Source organism: Mesoplodon mirus, assembly GCF_964341445.2.
Source record: "Mesoplodon mirus genome assembly, chromosome: X".
NCBI classification, from domain to species: Eukaryota; Metazoa; Chordata; class Mammalia; order Artiodactyla; family Ziphiidae; genus Mesoplodon; species Mesoplodon mirus.
In genome coordinates this window covers 3177225-3200740 of record NC_138981.1, presented here as the reverse complement: position 1 = coordinate 3200740, position 23516 = coordinate 3177225, and the positions used below count along the sequence as shown (strand labels likewise).

Sequence of the window (23516 nt, the reverse complement as noted above, 5' to 3'; positions counted from 1 at the left end):
TCTGAAAACCCATCCAGTTTACTTCTACATATAAGTAGATACACCACACAGCCAAGAAAAAAAAGTGCAGAATAGTTTTATAGGCAAAGATGCGAAGTATACATAGAGTGCCATGGAAAGTACGGCCTCCCTGTTTCTATACGTGTTGAAGGGAAAGTTAAATCCTGTACTGCATGGAATTTGGCATTCCGTAAGCTGATTTCCTCATCTTGCAGCAGAACTGAATACCAAGATGATGGGTAAAAACTCAAGACACGTTGGTGATGTTCTCGACAGAACACAGAACCCGCTCTCTGTGGGACAAAACTGGCCCGAAACACTATCCCTCAGAAATGTTGCACAGAGGTGAATTGCCACCTGCTGGCACCAGGAGCTGCTGATTTTGCTACAAAAGGCTTCCAGAAACTGTCCCAGGAGCTGCTAACAGGGAGCAGTCTGAAGCTCATCGGGGTGGTTCACCTTTGTCCCCTTGGCCCCAACACATCTCTTCCCTCCTGTGGTCCGTGCCGAAATCACTGTGATGGGCGTTAAAAGGACGCCTGGGATTTTAGGTCAAGAGTCTATGGTGATACATACCAGAGACACACAGTCTGATTCTATAAATAGTATAATTACCATTTTTATTACCAACCAAGAAGGCAGATTAAGAGAGGATGGTATGTCTTATGCCATATGCATACGTACACATATGACATATACATATGTGTGTGTGTATATATATACACATATTAATGTATGTTTATATGTGTGTATATACACACACGTATATATAGATATAATTTACACTTACTTGTAATCTACAATTCACATATCTTATCATGTACACTTAGATTTACAAAATTCTCCACCTCCTCCTCAGAAAAGATTTAAAACAGAAAGAGGAAATGATGCAATAAAAGTAGATCCCACTAAAGACCTCAGTTTGCAGATTTCCCTGAAATTTTCTCGTTGTCTGAGAATATTTTTTATCACATTATTTGCAGCATTTAATTATACTTCTGTGCATTAGACATAGGGTGGACTTGTGAAAATAAAGATTGTCTGTGGGCTGCACTTAGGTAAAGCTTTCACATTTTGCTAGGTTAGGTCTGTAGTAAAACTCATACACGTGTTCTGGTTTGGGGTTTTTCTAAAGATGGTTACTCTAAGTCTTGATTCCATTGTAAATTTAATACAGTTTCCAGATCAATCCATACCACTGTCTGTTAAAATATTCTTTTATTACTGCTGCTGAGATATGCACTTGAATATTGTTATTATGAACAATTAGCATAACCCGATACTAACCATTCAGGACACAGGAGAGAAGGACTCAAGGAAAAAATATGCTGAAACATGTCTTTGTATGTAGTGATAATATTAACCATTCTCATTCTAGACAAGGACTACACAGTGTTACAAATAATTAATGATGATCTAGTGGAAGAAACACAGTAACGTGGTACTGCATATAGACATGCCCACAAGTTTAGTTATGAACCTCACGCATCTCCTTTTTGTATTTTCTTATGACAGTAAATTATTAGACTGACTTTTCCCCTCTACCATATATTTGTATTACTATCCTTGCTCTCACAGTAAATTACCAAGTATTATAAACATAATCAGTTTTGTCCCACGGGTATTTACGGTAATAGTTTTCCTTATGAAAATGCCCTAATTTGACAGGTAAGAGTATGGTAGAGTTTCGAGTTGGATCGAGGCAAACATGTAAATGTAAGTGCATACAATTGTAATGAGGCATGCACACATATAAATGGGAATATTTCTAACAGTATTATATAGCTTGCTTCTTTGTTTTAATTTTGTTGAGATAATTGGTAAGTAGACTGAAGTCAGGTAACTTTCTCATGACAAGTCTGAAGATTTTTTGGTGGGTTTTTTTTGTTATTTATTTATTTTTGGCTGTGTTGGGTTTTCGTTGCTGCACGCGGGCTTTCTCTAGTTGTGGCGAGCAGGGGCGACTCTTCGTTGCCACGCATGGGCTTCTCATTGCAGTGGCTTCTCTTGTTGCACAGCACGGGTTCTAGGTGCACAGGCTTCAGTAGTTGTGGCACGCAGGCTCAGTAGTTGTGGCACACAGGCTCAGTAGTTGTGGCACACAGGCTCTAGAGCGCAGGCTCAGTAGTTGTGGCGCACAGGCTTAGTTGCTCTGCAGCATGTGGGATCTTCCCGGACTAGGGCTCAAACCCGTGTCCCCTGCATTGGCAGGTGGATTCTTAACCACTGTGCTACCAGGGAAGCCCCAGTCTGAAGTTTTTAAATTGGTTTATTACAATGTTCAGCAATCCAAGCACAGAGTGCTTCATTATGTATTTGCAGGTTGGCTCTGTTGTGTTTTCCCAGATACTGTTATGGCTTTCTCGTGTGTTGGCTTTATTGAATCGTTTTATGCCAGTTAATCTATAATACAGTTTGTGATTTAATATAAGGAGAATGTGTAGAATAATGCTAAAGTGTGGTGAATGACAGGGAAATAGATACTTTGCAACGTCCTCACAACTATGGACAGCTCCAAGCATGCATCATCATGGACCACTCCTCCTGGGATGACAATAGATGCATAAAGCAGTCATCCAGTGAATCTGACCCTTGATGATGACACAAATACTGCATTCAACCTATACAAAGAGAGAAACAGAAAATACATCTACTGAAAAAATTCCACTAAGTCACAAATTATTATTAATAGTAAAAAAAATTAGTAGATGCTACCCTTTGGCTCCTTACCGAATTCATTGTTCTGAACATTCTCTAAGCATTCTTGCCTACTTCTCTTATTAACCCTTTAAGCTAGGTATCATTGTTACCCCATTTCACAGATGAGGAAATTGAGGCTTTGAGTGATGAAAAAACATTACTTATTGTTAAACATTTAGTGATTTCCTGGGCCAGAGTGAAACTAGGAGTAAAAACTGGGGTTTAAAGGAGATTTAATATTGAGCTACTTTCCATTTGTGAAGAAAAGATTCCACTCTTTCTTAATATACTGGTTCCAGAACGGTTATTTTGATGACAAAACAGTGTAATAATTGTAAAGACCTTAGGATAATCATCGGTCCTTGGTAATCACCATTCATGTCTATCTTACCTTATTCATATCAGGGAAGAGGACTACCCTGTCTGGTAGCAAGTTAATACTTTGAAACAATGCTAGGTCTAAGGCATGTGCTTTTAAAAATAGCAACAATAATAACAAAAATAAATTTTCTTGTCCACTGGAACAGATTGCTTCTACTAGTGTACATGAGGAGACTAGATTAGTCCATTTAATTAAGAGATATCTAAGTGATAATATATGTTATTTTTGTCAAGTTCATGAAAGCTAATCCCATGTGAGATTTTGCTGTGGGCTAATTATTTTCTCTATTGCATTCAATATGTCTCTCATAATAGACAGAAAATAGAGGAAGCCAATTAGTCATGCAGCTTTAAATTGACGTTATTGCGAGAGACACTGAAAATTTAGAATATTGCTTAAAAATAAACAACAGAGAACACATAATTGTATAACATGCTAAAAGATGATTACTATCCCCTTCTGCCCACAATAACAATTTATTTTTATACCCACCTTCTATACCATCATGTTTAAAAAAAAACCTGATAAAATTTCTCCCATTAATTTCTTTTAGATTTCCCCATGAACTCTTACAGAAAACCTTTAACCAAAACAAACAAAAAAAAAAATCAGAGTATTGCATTGTAAGAAAAAAGTAGATAACATGGCTCTCATTAACATTGCAAGCATTCGGGACTTCCCTGGTGGCGCAGTGGTTAAGAATCCGCCTGCCAATACAGGGGACACGGGTTTGAGCCCTGGTCCGGGAAGATCCCACATGCCCTGGAGCAACTAAGCCTGTGTGCCCCAACTACTGAGCCTGTGCTCTAGAGCCCATGAGCCACAACTACTGAGCCCTTGTGCCACAACTACGGAAGCTCCTGCGCCTAGAGCCTGTGCTCCGCAACAAGAGAAGCCACTGCAACGAGAAGCCCGCACACCGCAAAGAAGAGTAGCCCCTACTCACTGCAACTAGAGAAAGCCCACGCACAGCAACAAAGACCCAACGCAGCCAAAAATAAATGAAATTTTAAAAGTACAGCAAGCATTCCATGAGCTCCAGGGTCACAGGAGACACCATCAGATATGCTGCTTTCCATGATCACTCTGAGTATTTGCAGCAATCCATATGAGCTCTTGTCTCAGATTTCTTGCCCTCACAGTTATCTGCATGGAACCTTTGCCCAAAATTTCTGTCCATCTGTTTTCACTCACTCACCCTTCTAGTCTTTCAGACAAGAATTTACCAATCACCACCTCCTAAAGCAGAATAAACCCCATCTCAACTGTCGTGCATCCCTTCTTGCAGACGTATTTGCTGAGAGGTCTGCCCTGTCCTCTGATTCATCACCATACACCCTTTACCCTATGCTCATTTTGTTTCTTTCATTCATTTAAAATTTCAAATTAACATAGAAAATATTTTAACCACATCAAAAATTAAAAATAATATAAAAGTGCTCCTCTGACCAGCAACTAGATAATGAGATGCTTTGTTATAAATTTTTCAAAGCATTTTTTTTGAGAAACAAAACGTAAATCAGGGCTTCCCTGGTGGCGCAGTGGTTGAGAGTCCGCCTGCCGATGCAGGGGACGTGGGTTCGTGCCCTGGTCCGGGAAGATCCCACATGCCGCGGAGCGGCTGGGCCTGTGAGCCATGGCCACTGAGCCTGCGCGTCCGGAGCCTGTGCTCCACAACGGGAGGGGCCGCAGCAGTGAGAGGCCCGTGTACCGCAAAAAAAACCCCATAAATCAAGTACCCTTCCTTCGCATATGTTTTCCATTGTTCCCAAAGGTAACCGCTTGCTGGCAGTCACTATATATTCATCTGTATTTTCATATACTGACTAAACCGGCATCCCCCATCATGATAGAATTCTGATCAGCATTATTTTACATTTTGCACTCAATTACACTGATACACACGGATCTGGTTCAGTGTCCTCAACGGTCGTAAAGCATTGCGTTATACTAAGAGCAATAATTTACACAATCCTTCATAAAAGTATCTTACTTCTTCTGCAATGTTTTCTCTTAAAAACAGTACAAAGATTATGATCCCCAAGCATCCTCCTTATACAGGCATGTTTATCTGGTGATTATACCTGAGATGGAATTTCTGTGTCATAGGATGTTCTTGCCTGAAACCTTGCTGTTTCCAAATTGCTTTCCTGAGTAGTGGTACTAATTTTCACATAACCATCCTTGTGTTTTTTTGGGTTTTTTTTTTTGTTGTTGTTGTTCTTGTTGTTTTTGCGGTATGTGGGCCTTTCACTGCCGTGGCCTCTCCCGTTCAAGGAGCACAGGCTCCGGACGTGCAGGCTCAGCGACCATGCTCTGCGGCATGTGGGATCTTCCCAGACTGGGGCACCAACCTGTGTCCCCTGCATCGACAGGCGGACCCTCAACCACTGCGCCACCAGGGAAGCCCCATCCTTGTGTTTTTGGTGTGTGTGGGTGTGCACTCTTCCTGAACTACACGTTGCTACAGGCATCCTGTCTATTTCTTGTCCCGCTCCCAGAGTCATCCGTCTCTCCCAGGAGCCCTGGTTCCTTTTACTGGAGGGTGGGATTAGAAGTCAATTTCTGGGCAGCAGATGGGCCTGTTGCTCCTAGAGTGTCATTTCTTCAGGAACTTGTCATCTAACAGAGCAAGGAAATATGCGGGGTTCCCTTGGTCTCTGTGGGGGACTGGTTCCAGGACTCCCAGGGATACGAACATTCATGGATGCTCAAACTCTATATAAAATAGTTTAGTGTACGCACAACCTCTTGTATACTTTAAGACATCTCGAGATTACTTATAATACCTAGTACCATATAAATAATTGTAAATGCAATGTAAATCGCTGCTGGCTTATGGCACATTCAGATTTTGCTTTTTGGAACTTTCTGGAAATTTTTTCACCCCCCCCCCCCGAATAGCTTTGATCTGTGGCTGGTTGAATCTGAGGATATGAACCCTCGGATACGGAGGGCCGACTGTGTGTGTGCAATGCTAACTCATGTTTCTGCACGTGTCTCTCAATATTGCTCTACGTGAGGATGTGTTTGTATATTAAGCAGAACCTGAGTGCATGGCGGTGTCTACAGCTCTGATCCATCACCACGTGGATCACTGTCACCTCCTTCATTGCTCATCTGCCACCTGGCTCCTGCAGTCCATATACCGATGGGTCAACCCCAGTGTACACGCAGGGCACTATCAGAATTGTTCAGCCATGCCCCTGTGGGAAACAGTTTTGTCGAGTAGAGTTCAGTGCTTATCTGCAAGTCCTTTTGTCTTTCATCTTACAGATCCACCAATACGTACAGAAATATTAGGTGAGCACCAGCCCCTAACCACACACCTCACCGAAGGTTATTCACCCATTGGTGACACCATTAAATTCTCGTGACACAGCATACGCGTTTCATCCTGGGAGCCCGTAAAATTCTCAATATTTTTGTTATTGTTGTTTTAATTTGCATACCTTGGTTTCGGTCTCTGTGCTCTAAAGTTCTGTGACTTTTGACAAATGGCCAGTGTCGCGTATCTGCCACTACTGTGTCATACAGAATAGTTTCGCCACCCTCAAAGTATCCCCCATGCTTCACCTATTCAAAACTCCTCCACCGCAAAACCCTGGTTCACGCGGACCTGTTTACCTTCTCTCTAGTTTTGCCTATTCCAGGATGTCATATAAATGGACTCATGCAATGTATAGTCTTTTCAGACTGCCTTTTTTTGTAATTGAAGTATAGTTGATTCACAATGTTTCAGGTGTACAGCAGAGTGCTTCAGTAATATGTATGTGTGTTTATAGACATATATACATATATATTAGTACATGCACCCACGTACATTCTTTTTCAGATTCTTTTCCATTATACAGAATGCCTTCTTTCACTTAGTAGTATGCACATAAGGTTCCTTTTTAAATGTCCTTGCCTTGTCTGGTCACTGAACAGGATCCCATTGTATGCCTGATCACCATTTCTTTGGTGAAGTAAATGGCTTCATGGAGTTACCTTCTCACTTTAACAGTAAAATCCACCAAATTGACAATGCTGGAATGGGACTACATCCCATCACAGCAAGTGATGTTTCCCAGTCCACCTCAACCCTGCCCTAGAATACTTCATCAGGATTCCCAGTGTGGAGAAGAAACCCTACTCTGGCATTAGGATGTTCTATGGATTCCGGGATCGCGGTTGATGTGGCGATGGCTCCGTTCTCTGGGCGGTTCTGAGGTCCTTGACCCTGTCCTACAGAAAGCCTGAGAGTCGCCTGCCTATCCAGACACATAGGGCTCCTCAGGCGTTGCTTCATTCTACTCTGTTGATCACTTGGAGACACTATGTTCTGATTGGTTGGTATGGGCTGTGCACCTCTTTTTCCAGTTGTATGAGTTCCCTATGGCTGCTGTAACAGAGTATTACCCTCCCAGGGGCTGAAACAACACACTGATACTCTCCTCTGGCTGTCAGGAGTCTCACGTGGGTCTCCGTGGGCTCAGTGCACGCTGACCCTTGGCCCCCGTTCATCTCTGAAGCCATCCATGGCTGGTCAAGTCTTTCTCACAAAGCTGTTTCTCACGGTCTGACTCATCTGCCTTCCTCCTTCTCCACAGTGTACAGGACCCCTGTGATGACACTGGGTCCACCTGGATAATCCAGAATGGTTTCACCATCTCAGGTCCTTAACCTCATCACATCTGCCAAACCCCTTTTGTCCTGTAAGGTACGGTGTCTGCAGAGTCCAGGGTGAGGATGGGGGGACATCTTTGGGAAGCGGAGTGGGTGGGGATCATTCTGCCTCTGACACAGGGTTATCCCTGGAATTTATAAGGTTTCAGCAAGTTGGCATAAGATTTTCCGGCCTCTATATTCTTATATGAAAAAGGAGATAATGGATGCACGTCTGCGGTTGAGGATTGCACGCACTCGTGTGTGGAGGCTTGGGGTACATTGTTCACAATGTACGAAAGACACCCTCCTTTGGCCCTCCCAGGTGGCTGCTGGCCAGATCCCAAAAAGGCACCCTTGCAGAGAAGCCAGAGTCATCCTCCTCATCAGTGTTTCTGTCCTGGACCACAGAGGCCCTGCTGACATGTAATAAAAATGTACACTTGCTGCCCTTTTGGTGAGTTCACCAGGAATAACGGAGAGAATTTAGCCTTTGCCCCTCAGTGGGTGAAGGGCCAGCAGCTGGGTAACTGTTTTCTTGTCTTTAGATGTGATCACATCCTTGACCTCTGGTGAAAAACATTTATCATGTTCAGAAATGCCCTGCTTCAAGGATCGTTGCTTTGGTTATTAAAAAAAAAAAAAAAAAAAGCCTAATGCTGAGAGAGTTACCATGGCAAATTCCCTAAGGGCTTGACCAAGCAAATTATATTTCCAACAATTTCATCGTGGATTCTTTGCAACTGTAGGCAGATATGTACACAGCAACATAGAATATGCACTTACTTAAAGCCTTTTTAATTTTTTTGCTTTTTACTTTTTATTGAAATGGTAACATCACTCCTGATAATTTTACAAAGTTATAATCAGTTAATCAGTGAAGAAAGAAAATGCCTTCTCTGTAACGTCCCAATCCTACTTTCAAAGGAAAACACGTTCTGCGGTCACCGTTACATGCTGTGGGCTTCTGCTTTGCAGGATGGTGGCACCAGGGTTTCATTGCACCTCGTGCCTCCTGTTCTCCAGGCACCCCTGATTTCTCCCGATTCTTTGTGTCGGTGTTAGGGTTAGAGAAAAGGAATCTCTGTTGGGCCTCATGCTTCCTCTAGGTCTTATCCTGTAAGGTATTGGCTTGGCCACCATCTGGACTTGGCCACTGTGTCTTACCACCAGACCTTTTTAACCCTTTTGGCTTGTAAACGTGCTTGTTCATTCCCCATGTGATTTTACCGATGAGTTCAGCCTTCAGGATGGCAAAACCCTAACGGGAAGTATCTTCTCAGGGCAGCATAAAGATCCCAGAAACCAGAGAAAAAGACAGAAAGCCTATCGGTGAAACACACAAGCAGCAGGAAATAGCTCAGCAAATTATTCTGCTGCACGTACAGATAGATAGACACTGTGTTCTAAGACACGGGGACCTGGTGTCATAGTAATGAAAGGAGTGACCTGTTATCACTTGAAAGGAGTAAACCATAATGGGGTCCCTTGGAAGGTTTGCTATATGTAGTTTGGTGTTTATTTAACCCAGATATGGCCTACTCATGGCTTTGCACTTTAGGTTTTTTAATTTTTTATTTAAGTAGAGTTGATTTACAATATTGTGCTAGTTTCAGGTATACACCAAAGTGATTCGGTATTTGTGAAGATGATCTTCCATTATAATTATTAGGTAATGGGTATAATTCCCTGTGCTGTACAATGAATCCTTGTTGCTTATCTGTTTTATGTGTGGTAGTTTGTATCTCTTAATCCCATACCCCTAATTTATCCCCACCCTTCCCTCTACTCACTGGTAACCACTAGTTTGTTTTCTACATTTGTGAGTCTGTTTTTGTTTTGCATGTACATTGATTTGTATTTTTCAGATTCCACATATAAGTGATATCATACAGTGTTTGTCTTTCTCTTACTTATTTTATGAAGCATAATATTCTTTAGGTCCATCCACGTTGCTGCAAATGGCACCGTCTCATTCGTTTTTTTAATGGCTGAGTAATATAATCCATACAATGTCTATCTAATGATACATGTCTTAGATGCAAATATGCCTGCCATTAGCATGGCCGGGCTTGTTCTAATTTTGTTTACGTGTATATTTCCATGAAGTCTTTGCCCTTTCTTTAGCAACTCTTCTGATTCAATTTACAAGTGTCTATTGAGTATATAAGAGTTGATTTGTTACAGACTTGGTTTGGTGATGCCATGGAAAGAAAGCTTTAATACAATCTTGATCTTATGATCTCCTCTTGTCCTCATCTGTGTTTTTCAGTGGATGGTACCTGCCTTATTTTATTGGCCAGCTCTACTCGGCATACTCTTTTGGTGTATGAGTGGTGGTGGTGTGTGCCCATATTGATTTCTCTTTCTATGACTGACTTGGTGATGAAGGTTTTGGTTCATCTGTTTCAGTATTTCTCAAAATGAGGTAAAGGACCCGTCCATCAAAACCATCTGAGGTGTTTGAACACCACCATTTCAGGAGACCCTCTTTCCAGACTCTCGTGGGAGGAAGGGCTTTGGAATCCTTCTCATGAGCAACTCACATGATTTTAATACACAGTGGTGTCTAAATAATACCCTCCTTGGGATTACCGTATGCCGAAATACTGTTGGTTGTTTTTTCACCATTAGAGATAGACTCTGTTGTACACCAGCTGAAAAAATAAAAAGGGATGGTGAACCACGTCACTAAGGTATGTTTATATATATATATGAGTTATATATATGTACATTTAGATATATATTTTATATATTATAGTATATAATTTATAAATCACATATATACAAATATATAGAATTTATAGATTATATAAAAGTATATATCACTGATAGGTTTAGCATCTGGTGTGTGTATATGTATGTATACCAGTTGTATATGTGGATATATGCATATATCTCTGAGATATGTTTAGTGCTTAATGGTGACTGAGATTGAGCTTTATTTTTTTCTTGAGAAATAATGTACCATCTTATATCTGTACTTTGGAAAAAATCCCTTGGTTTGTTTCATGATAGCGTTGAGGGTTATTAATTTTTCGTATTTCTTTCATCACAGGCTAGTCCTGCACTCATAACCTCCTTTTGTTTCTTTCCCATCCCTTCTTTTTCTAAATAACTTTAAAAATGTGCTATTTTACTCTAACAAAGTATTTTTCGCTCTAATTTTATCTTATGTATTACACTCACTGCAGAGAGCTTGTCTATATCATTCAGTGGCCTAGTTACCACTCTTGGCATTCCTTGTCCTGAAGTTCTCTCGAGGCAGAATCTTGTTTTCTTTCTCTCAGGGGATTTTTTTGTGTCTTGAGATGCAGGGTTTCATAGATTTTTCATCTGCTATTGTTGGTCGCATTGTTTCAGGTAGTGGGTAAATCAGGTTTCTGTAACTTCACGTTAAGGCCAAAGCACAGATAGTCTGGGTATCAAAACAAAGTGATAAAGCAGCTGGAATTCTGCTGGGCATCTTCTAAAACCCTTCCTGCCCAAATGGTGTGTGTGCATGAGGGCTAGGCAAAGAGTGGATGTGGAGAAAGCTCTCCTGTGCTGCTGAGTGAGCCGTATTGGAGGAGATGGACTCTTTCCCCAGGAATTATTGAAAGGGGAGGGGCTGTTGAACTGTGGGACAGAGACTGTTGCAGTAGGTACAACTCTAACCGCAAGACCTGTGTCTATGGGGATGTATGTATGGCTGATTCACTGTGTCATACAGCAGAAACTAACACAGCATTGTGAAGCAATTATAGTCCAATAAATGTGAATTAAAAAAATTTTTTTAAAAGGTGAGGTGGGAAGGAGAAACACTAAAACTTTAACAAGCATTTTGTTCAGTGCATTGTTTATGAGACAGACGGGAACCTGGAGAGTCTGTGTCTGGCCCTGTCACATAGGTAGACGAGGTGGGGGTAGTCTTACCAAGTCATGTGAGGAAGGAGTTTCCCAGAACACAAAAGGGTGAGCTATTTCTTAATCACTGCTGCTTTCCAGGGTAACAGGGCTTGGGGGAAATTCAGCTTTGTTCATTTCTAGAGGTGGCTGTACATTTTAGGTTGACAGAGCATTTCCATATGTCAGCCATCCAAAGAATGATGACTTTTTAATTTTGTTCAATAGGGTAAACCTGTATAGTACTCTGTTGCTGTTGATAATTTAATGGGGTTACAAAAAGAACAAAACTTTACTGAAGGCCATTTCTCTATCCTAATTACCCATCATTGGAATCCTAAGTACTGACTAATCTTAAAATGTCAAGACAACAGTTGCTCAGCGATCGCCTGCTATGGATTAAATATAAGCTTATTTACACTCTGTAGCTTTCCATGTTAGAGTCAGTAAGCCATAGACATTTGGGACACCAGAAAATCCTTTGAGTTGCCAAATAAATGTAGTCATCTATTTCTGGCACCTTCTTTTCACAAGAAATGAAAATTAAAACCTGACTGGTTGTTCCAATATATTCAAGTCTATCAGAGCCATCACCAAAGATCACCAATCAGTGATCTTTGGCCTCCTGTGTCCATGTTTATTTAGAATATTTTCCTACATGATTCTTCTCTTGTACAAGTGATTCTCCAAAAATAGGGGAGGGGGAGAAAATCTCATTAAAATACAGGGATGTAACTGTTCCTGTGTTTCTCAATGCACTAAACAAAAATCTTGGCAGTTGAACTTTGAAGATAGGTGTTGAAAACATATGGCCTATTGAGCCAGAGATCAAATTAATCCTTACAAAGGCACAGATTGAAGTGAAAGCAGTCGTTCAGTAAAAAAAAAAATGACCAAGGCCCAATTATTTAAGGGTGGTTTTTTTTTAAAGCAGTGCATTATAAAATTCAGTGTACTTTCAGCTTTCATCAATTCATGTATTAAGATGTTGGCATCATTTTATTGACCTAAAATATCAAACTACCTTCACTTCAGTAATTCAGTTTTCTGAGTGTTTTGACTTTTTTATGTTCAGAAAATAGGTTTCATCTGGGTTTTTCCATCATGTCTCAGAATTACAATAATTTTATCTTTAACGAAAACAGTCTTTATACTCTGAAATAATGGATGGGTAACGAAGGCATGTGTTCATTTGCCTCATGCTTCTTTCAGAAAATTAGTAAAATTACTGAAAATTGCTCTGTAATATATAGCCTAGACTTATGCTAAAAAAAGCCAACTCTTTGCTTTATAAATTCAGTGGAGGAGGGATATTACAGAACCTTCAGTAAAGGCATACGGCTGCACTTCTGTAAGCATTATGACCACTTGAAAATGATTTTTAAAAAACCCTGAATAATACTTGGTAGTAGATATATGGGATGGAACTGGGTAAATAAAATTATATAAGCTAAATTAGTGTAAAAGCTGAATTATAAGCTAAATAAGCTAAATTATTATATAATAAGCTAAATTAATTTAGCTTATTATATAATAATAAGCTTAGTGTCTGGCAAGCACAGCTGTACAAAATCTATTTCCCAGCCCTTTCTTTACAAAGCAAACCACAGCAAACACTCAATCTGCCCTGACTCACAGAGCCAGGTCACCCAGTTATGTTTAAAGATGTATAATTGGAAGTACTGGGGATGGAGTTTCTAGGGAAAAGACCTTGGATTTTCACTCTTTCTCCTCCCCTTTCACCTGGAAATCCCCAATCTCTGAACATTCAGAGATTGTGTGTATGTGAGTGAATATGTGTGTGTAAATGTTAGATGGATGGATGGAAGGACAGACGATAGAAAAGGAAGAGATACAGAAAAATGAGGGTTAGATGGAAATATCATCTATGAAAAAAGATGAGATGGATGGATGACAAGATACATGAATGATATAAAAGATAAGAGAGGTATAAACTTCTTTCCTTCTCTCTACATCCATCCACAAACAAGCATAGATTTACACACATCTGTACAAACACACACTTTCTTATTGTTACCTCATTTAATTAAATAAGATTGAGTCAAAGTTTGTATGCATTTGAAATACCTTTAGATCGTACTTTGTTACTTTCTGTAATGTAGCATTCAGCTTCCACCATCCGCTTATTTAAAGACCTCTGTTCCTGCATCATTACGACCTTCATACCTTTGGAGCCTGGCAACCTTCAGGAAGTCTAGGAGCAAAGCAGTGTCCTCTTGGTGCTGCAGTAGGTGACTGGGCCTGGCTGCAGCCCTGGGAAGATGTGAGGACCTGATCCAGGAATGGAGGGATTGCCACCAGGGACTGTAAGAGGAAAGGGGGAAAAGTAACTTGAAAGATCCCTAGCAAAGCAGGATCTCTCTTGATTAATGCATTGTTTGAGGATTTCTTTTTAAAGAGCATATATAGTAGAAATTTTCTTTTTGGCATTTTCCCAATAATTTTGCTTTAGGGTACCATTAACTCTGCGAGTCTTCTGTTTGCAAGCCTGGCTTCCTCCTCCACCCAGGGAGCAAGCTGTAACACTTGGCAGAGAATGGTAAAATAAACACCTGGAGGCTAAACAATATGCTACTAAGTAGCCAATGGGTCACTGAAGAAATCCAAGAGGAAATCAAAAAATACCTAGAGACAAATGACAACAAAAACACGATGATTCAAAACCTACTGGATGCAGCACAAAACCTATGGGTGACAGTAAAAGCTGATCTAAGAGGAAAGTTTATAACAATACAGTCCTACCTCAGGAACCAAGAAACATCTGAAACAACCTAAAGCAACTAGAGAAACAAAACCCAAACTTAATAGAAGGAAAGAAATCATAAAGATCAGAGCAGAAATAGAGATGAAGGAAATAATAGAAAAGATCAATGAAACCCAAACCTGGTTCTTTGAAAAGATAAACAAAATTGATAAATCTTTAGCCAGACTCATCAAGAAAAAAAGGGAGAGGCCTCAAATCAACAAAATTAGAAATGAAAAAGAAGTTACCACAGACACCAGCGCAGAAATACAGAGGCTCATAAGGGACTACTACAAGAAACTATATGCCAGTAAAATGGACAACCTAGAAGAAATGGACAAATTCTTAGAAAGGTACAACCTTCCACGACTAAGCCAGGACGAAATAGAAAATATGAACAGACCAATCACAAGTACTGAACTTGAAACTATGATTTAAAAACTCCCAACAAACAGAAGTCCAGGATCAGATGGCTTCACAGGCAAATTCTATCAAATATAGATAGGTTAACATCTATCCTTCTGAAACTCTTCCCAAAAATTGCAGAGGAAGGAACGCTCCTAAGCTCATTCTACAGGGCTACCATCAACCTGATACCAAAACCAGACAAAGATGATGGCACACAAAAAAGAAAATCACAGGCCAATATCACTGAACATAGATGCAAAAATCCTTAACAAAATACTAGCACACCAAATCCAGCAATACATTAAAAGGATTAGACACCATGATCAAGTGGGATTTATCCCAGGGATTTTTCAGTATCTGCAAGTCAATCAGTGTGATACATCACAATAACAAACTGAAGAATAAAAACCATATGATCATCTCCACACATGCACAAAAAGCTTTTGACAAAATTCAACACCCATTTATGATAAAAGCTCTCCAGAAAATGGGCATAGAGGGAACCTACCTCAACACAGTAAAGGCCATATAGAACAGGGCTTCCCTGGTGGCGCAGTGGTTGAGAGTCCGCCTGCCGATGCAGGGGACGCGGGTTCGTGCTCCGGTCCGGGAGGATCCCACATCCCGCGGAGCGGCTGGGCCTGTGGGCCATGGCCGCTGAGCCTGCGCGTCCGGAGCCTGTGCTCCGCAACGGGAGAGGCCACAAGAGTGAGAGGCCCGCTTACCGCAAAAAAAAAAAAAAAAAAGGCCATATAGAACAAACCCACAGCAAACATCATTCTCAAAGGTGAAAAACTGAAAACATTTGCTCTAAGATCAGGAACAAGACAAGTATGTCCCGTCTCACCACTATCATTCAAAATAGTTTTGGAAGTCCCAGCCCTGGCAATCAGAGGAGAAAAAGAAAAATCAAACTGGAAAAGAAGTAAAACTGTCACTGTTTGCAGATGACATGATACTACACATAAAAAATCCTAAAGGTGCTACCAGAAACTACTAGAGCTCATCAATGAATTTGGTAAAGTTGCAGGACAAAATTAATACACAGAAATCTCTTGTATTTCTATCCTCGAACAATGGAAGATCAGGAAAAAAAATTAAGGAAACAATCCCATTTACCATCAAATCAAAAAGAATAAAATACCTAGGAATAAACCTACCTAAGGAGGCAAAAGACCTGTATTCTGAAAACTGTAAGACACTGATGAAAGAAATTGAAGATGACACTAACAGATGGAAAGATATACCATGTTCCTGAATTGGAAGGCACAATATTGTCAAAATGACTATACTACCCAAGGCAATCTACAGATTCAAATTGCCAGTGACATTTTTTTTTTTTTTTTTTTACAGAACTAGAACAAAAAGTTTTACAATTTGTATGGAAACACAAAAGACCCCAAATTGCCAAAGCAATCTTGAGAAAGAAGAATGGAGCTTGTGGAATCAGGCTCCCTGACTTCATACTACAAAGCTACAGTAATCAAGACAGTATGGTACTGGCACAAAAACAGAAATACAGATCAATGAAACAGGATAGGAAGTCCAGAGATAAACCCATGCACCTATGGTCAGTTAATCTATGACTAAGGAGACAAGAATATACAATGGAGAAAAGACAGTCTCTTCAACAAGGGGTGCTGGGAAAACTGGACAGCTATATGTAAAAGAAATTAGAACATTCTCTAACACCATGTACAAAAGTAAACTCAAAATGTATCAAAGACCTAAATGTAAGACCAGAGACTATAAAACTCTTAGAGGAAAACATAGGCAGAACACACTTTGACATAAATCGCAGTAGTATCTTTTTGGATCCACCTCCTAGAGTAATGAAAATAAAAACAAAAATAAACAAATGGGACCTAATGAAACTTAAAAGATTTTGCACAGCAAAGGAAACCATCAACAAAATGAAAAGATAACACACAGAATGGGAGAAAATATGTGCAAACGATACAACTGATGGGATTAATCCACAAAATCAACAATATTCCATTAAAAAATTTAAAAAATGTTTGTAAACATCAAAAAAATATGGTACATATACACAATGGAATACAACTCAGCCATAAAAAAGAATGAAGTAATGTTATTTGCAGCAAGGTGGATGGACCTAGCGATTATCTTACTAAGTGAAGTAGGTCAGAGAAAGACAAAAAAACATCATCTGATATCACTTGTAGGTGGAATCTTAAAAAAATGATACAGATGAACTTGTTTACAAAACAGAAACAGATTCACAGACACAGAAGACAAAGTTATGGTTACCAAACGGAAAAGGTGTGGAGAAGGATAAATTAGGAGTGTGTGATTAACATATACACACTACTATATATAAAATAAACAAGAAGGACCTACTGTATATAGCACAGGGAACTATACTCAATATTTGTTACTTTTTCTTTTTGCGGTACACGGGCCTCTCACTGTTGTGGCCTTTCCCGTTGCAGAGCACAGGCTCAGCAGCCATGGCTCACGGGCCCAGCCACTCCATGGCATGTGGGATCTTCCCGGACCGGGGAACAAACCTGTGTCCCCTGCATCAGCAGGTGGACTCTCAACCACTGTGCCACCAGGGAAGCCCTATACTCAATATTTTGTAATAAGCTAAATGGGGAAAGAATCTGAAAAAGAAATGATATATATATACCTGAATCACTTTGCTGTACAACTGAAACTGACACATTATTAGTCAACTATATTCCAAAATTTTAAAAAATTTTAATAAAAAATAACAAGGATGAAAATTTGTCTTATAGGGAATTCACAGCCCTCAAATTTGTGTTCATTATTGTGGTTTATCCATTCTTTCTCAGTTCACCTCTTAATATGTGAGATGTACTGTACACGTACCACCTCTAAATAGTTTCCTTGTCCAATCTCTTCTTTACCTCTCTAGGCCTTTATGAAAGTTCCATTTATTCTGTCTTTGCACATCTAGTTTAACTACATTATAAGAGTTATTGTTCATTACCCATTTTGAAACCCTTATATTCCCCCACATTCCATCACTTTTAGACTTTTTTGTCAGTGAACATCCTCAAGAGATTTAAACAGGATAATTGAGTTGGTCCATGTTCAGAGTATTAGGCTGCACTGTTTTCTTTCACCTTCAAGGAAAAAAGTATCAAGGTTCCTGTATAATGCTAGCTATTGAACTTTCACCATTTTTTTAACATCTTTATTGGAGTATAATTGCTTTACATTGTTGTGTTACTTGCTGCTGTACAAAAAAGTGAATAAGCTATACGTATACATATATCCCCATATCCCCTCCCTCTTGCGTCTCTCTCCCACCTTCCCTATCCCACCCCTCCAGGTGGTCACAAAGCACCGAGCTGATCTCCCTGTGCTATGTGGCTGCTTCCCACTAGCTATCTATTTTACATTTGGTAGTGTATATAAGTCCATGCCACTCTCTCACTTCATCCAAGCTTACCCTTCCTCCTCCCTGTGTCCTCAAGTCCATTCTCTACATCTGTATCTTTATTCCTGTCCTTCCCCTACATTCTTCAGAACCTTTTTTTTTTAAGATTCCACATACATGCATTAGCATACAGTATTTTTCTGTTTGTGACTTACTTCACTCTGTATGACAGACTCTAGGTCTATCCACCTCACTACAAATAACTCAATTTCGTTCCTTATCATGGCTGAGTAATATTCCATTGTATATATGTGCCACATCTTCTTTATCCATTCATCTGTTGATGGACACTTAGGTTGCTTCCATGTCCTGGTTACTGTAAATAGAGCTGCAGTGAACACTGTGGTACATGTCTCTTTTTGAATTATGGTTTTCTCAGGGTATATGCCCAGTAGTGGGACTGCTGGGTCATATGGTAATTCTATTCTTTATTTTTTAAGGAACCTCCATACCTGTTCTCAATAGTGGCTGTATCCATTTACATTCCCACCAACAGTGCAAGAGAGTTTTCTTTTCTCCACACCCTCTCCAGCATTTATTGTTTGTAGATTTTTTGATGATGGCCATTCTGACAGGTGTGAGGTGATACCTCATTGTAGTTTTGATTTGCATTTCTCTAATGATGAGTGATGTTGAGCATCCTTTCATGATTTCACCATTTTTTAAGGAATTTGAATCATAATCTGTCTCAGCAGATTCTCAACAGAACTCTCATATTTAATAGTTTTAAGTGTTTTAGGTAAGTATGCTGCCATGATGATAGTCCTGGTGATCACAGTATTATTTCCCGAAATGCATAGGTTTCCAAAAAAACCTGTTTTTCACCAAAAACATAGGATTTTGTGTTTCAGTGGTGTCCAGAAATTTTAGTGAGATATGTCAAGGCCTGCGAATTATTTTTCCTCCCTCTTTACCTCTTTATTTGCCTAGATGGCTCTTTGTTATTCCTTTTCACGCCAAAAACTCCTCTTGGAAATGGCTTTGCGATGCTATTGGGCCCCCCAAAATTATAAATTCTGTGCAGGAAAAGGCACTTCACTGCCAACTTTTTTTTTTTTTTTTTTCAGTACACAAGCCTCTCACTGTTGTGGCCTCTCCCGTTGCAGAGCACAGACTCCGGACGCGCAGACTCAGCGGCCATGGCTCACGGGCCCAGCTGCTCCATGGCATGTGGGATCTTCCCGGACCAGGGCACGAACCTGTGTCCCCTGCATCGGCAGGCGGGCTCTCAACCACTGCGCCACCAGGGAAGCCCCACTGCCAACATTTTAATGCATTGCTTTGAGTTCTGCAAATGTGAGGCATGGACTGTTTCCCTTCACTTACTCAGGTAGAGTGGACCATCCTGGCAAGGTCACCTTGAGAGTCCACTGATTCTGTCCTTACAGAGATCGGCCCACATTTCTGTGCATTAAGCTCTACTCACTATGCAAGTAACAAAGTGATGCACTTTACTATTGCAAATACTTGTCTATTTATCATCTCCTGTTCACGTCACTTAAATATCAAACTACATGATATATATCCAAAGTGAGTTTCATACACTTCGTGTCAGTTTTCAAAGAACACTTACACTTTTTATCTGAAAAACAACCTTGTATGGTTGGTGACTTTATCTGTGTAGTGATTGAGGAAACTGAGATCTAGTGATTTTACACCTTTACTAAATTTAAAAATCCCAGAGGTGACAGGTAGTTAAGACTTGAGAATGTATTCTGTGGTTCCACTGGACTAATTATTTCATAAAGCCCATGTTTCAGGTTTGCGTGTTTGTTTTCACTATTCAAAATTGCTAGGGAATTGAAAAGAACACATTTTAAACCATTTAAGTATCTGACATAAGGAAACAAATTGCTGTTGTGACTACAAAATAAACCAGAATCACCAAATGAAGAGGAAAATCTACATATACATGTAAACATAAATTTTAAATTTATATATGTATACAAGTCTTCTTATATAAATGAAAGCTATGAGATTTCTGATGTACTCCACCAAAAATTTAATTTCAGTATGTTACATTGCTCTGCGCTCTGACACCTTTACATGGATGATGAATTATTGTGTGTATAGTCAGTTAATTCTGTAATTTAGTGAAAGGTTTTAAAATATTCTCTCTCTACATCCTGATGACTTTCTCATAAGTATTATTTTAGTTTCCTTAATTAAATGGCATGGTTTACTGTAGCTGAGCAGTGAGTCATAAGAATTAATATTAGTTGCCAGAAACTTCAGTGTGAGAAAGAGCCATGCGAATGCACAGGAAGGAAAATGAGAGAACGTAGGTTTTCTTGATTGTGTAAATACACATTTTCCCCTCCATGTAAAGCTGTGACAGACAGCAATTTATCAATCTTTGTATATTTTCTGCTGATGAAAATAAGAAACTATTTGGAGCATAATAAGTAATATACAATCATGCAGTCTCATTAATTTGGAAAGACCCAGAGTTCAATATCAAATCACACACAGAAATGTTCCCTCAGGATAGGAGAAAATATTTGGAAATGAATCAACGAACAAAGAATTAATCTCCAAAATATATAAACAGCTCATGCAGCTCAATATCAAACAACAAACAAACAACCCAATCAAAAAATGGGCAGAAGACCTAAATAGACATTTCTCCAAAGAAGACATACAGATGGCCAAGAAGCACATGAAAAGATGTTCAACATCACTAATTATTAGAGAAATGCAAATCAAAACTGCAATGAGGTATCATCTCACACCAGTCAGAATAGCCATCATCAAAAAATCCACAAACAATAAATGCTGGAGAGGGTGTGGAGAAAAGGGAACCCTCCTACACTGTTGGTGGGAATGTAAATTGATACAGCCACTATGGAGAACAGTATGGAGGTTCCTTAAAAAACTAAAAATAGAACCTACCATATGACCCAGCAATCCCACTACTGGGCATATACCCAGAGAAAATCATAATTCAAAAAGACACATGCACCCCAATATTCACTGCAGCACTGTTTACAATAGCCAGGGCATGGAAGCAACCTAAATGTCCATCGACAGATGAATGGATAAAGAAGATGGGACACATATATACAATGGAATATTACGCAGCCATAAAAAGGAAAGAAATTGGGTCATTTGTAGAGACATGGATGGACCTAGGGACTGTCATACAGAGTGAAGTAAGTCAGAAGGAGAAAAACAAATATCATATATTAACGCATATATATGGAATCTAGAAAAAGTGGTACAGGTGAACCAGTTTGCAAGGCAAAAATAGAGACTCAGACGTAGAGAACAAACATATGGACACCAAGGGGGGAAAGGAGGGGGTGGCATAAATTGGGAGATTGGGGTTGACATTATACACTACTAGGTATGAAATAGGTAACTAATGAGAGCATGCTGTACAGCACAGGGAACTTTACTTCACTTTGCCCTATAGTAGAAACCAACACAACATTGTAAAACAGCTATACCTCAATTTTAGAAAAATGGCATTAAAAAAAAAAGAAACGCTTTCTGTTCAATGCAGTTCAAAAAGATTATATGGAGTCTATCCTCTGCCTAAAACTACCCTACCAACTACAAGATAAACCACTTCCATCTATCCATCCAGACTCTGTAAGGATTACAACAGTACATATTAACTCTTCAAGAAGTAATCACTGAAGTAAAGGTTAACAAAAGCTCCGATACACCATATTTTTTAATAGAAAATCTTGTAAGTTTAGCTGAACATTGACCAACAGCCTACCTGTGTACTGTATCTTTAAACAAATAATATAAAGGGTTCTTTGAAGTATAGCTGAAGTTAACCAACCTGCACTGTTACATGTTTGGCATCAAAATGGATTTTTCAAAATGTATACATTAATTCAATAATGATAATAGCCATACATCCATTTGGATTTAAAAATATATCAAGAATCAGGGAAACTTAAGGTGAGGGAAATTATTAGAAATTATTTATTCTTTGGCACTGGTCCTTAGGATGGCAGTTGCTTTTAACGTCTGTCCCAGCTATGAGTTCTGAGAGGTTTTGCAATGCTGGATTGAGACAAGAATCTGTGAAATTCAGGATCACTTGGAAAGAGTGTGATCAAATGGCTTCTTCCAGACCACTCTCACTCATCAGGGTAGATGTAAAATTAACACACACATTGATTGTATAAAAATAATTTGCATGATAATCAATCGACGCCCATTTCAGGAAAGCACACTATCCCCCTTAATGCTGGAATATTTGTTAAAATATAGTAATTCACTCACAATTGGTAAATGCTCATCTGAATTGATGCTTTTATCAATAGAGGGGGCAAAAAATTAAATCCTACAAACATTTATGACAAAATCTCTTATAAAACTGGAATTCAAAGAAGCTCTCTTAACAAGGGAAAGGGCATTATGAAAACCTACAGATAATGATGTTCATATGATGTTTAGGATGGGAAAGGTACCCTGATGTCTTCTGTCACCACCTCTATTCCATACTGTGCTGCCTAAGAAAAGGTATCATATGTCAGTGATGTGCTAAGAGACAGACAAAACCCACAGAAGCCTACAGCTAGCTGGTCAAATCAATATGAGCATTTTAATGGTGGTGTTAGATATAGTATCAACTTACAAACGTCAGTTTCCTTTGCTGCAACAGTAATGATCACTTAGAAAATGTGGGATAAGCATATCATTTATAGTGTCAACAACAATTTCGTTGGCATAAATATGTATAAGACTCAGAGATGTCAGTTCTCTCCTATTTAACCCACTGATTCAGTTAAATTCAAATAAAACTGTGAAAAGCATGTTTTGTGGAACACGATAAGCTGTTTCTTAAATTTGTATAGAAAAATAGTGGTGTGAGCAGCCAAGGAGCTCTTCAAGGCAAAAATGAAGGTGGGTGATATGTCCTGTAAGATTTCATGCCTTAATGATAAACCCTTATTAGAAGAACGTGGTATGTTCTTAACACAGTTCAATGGAAAAACAAGAGTAAACCCACAGAGACATACAGACACATAATTTATGAATATTGAATAGAGAAGGTAAACTTTCAATTATGCTTGAACACTTAAAAAAATCAATTAAAAATTATAGGTTTGGGGCTTCCCTGGTGGCGCAGTGGTTGAGAGTCCGCCTGCCGATGCAGCGGACGTGGGTTCGTGCCCCGGTCTGGGAGGATCCCACATGCCACGGAGCGGCTGGGCCCGTGAGCCATGGCCGCTGAGCCTGTGCATCCGGAGCCTGTGCTCCACAATGGGAGAGGCCACAACAGTGAGAGGCCCGCGTACCGCAAAAAAAAAAAAAAAAAAAAAAAAAAAAAAAAAAAT

At 39.5% G+C, this 23516-nt stretch overlaps 1 long non-coding RNA gene across 1 annotated transcript in view; it reads right to left on the bottom strand.

The window, feature by feature from the left end:
• LOC309797175 overlaps positions 1-23516 on the bottom strand; it is an 86789-nt gene that overhangs the window by 22951 nt on the left and 40322 nt on the right. Inside the window, exon 2 of the long non-coding RNA XR_014292556.1 lies at positions 13802-13939. This is a non-coding gene — a long non-coding RNA (uncharacterized lncRNA). The remainder of the gene's footprint in view (positions 1-13801; positions 13940-23516) is intronic.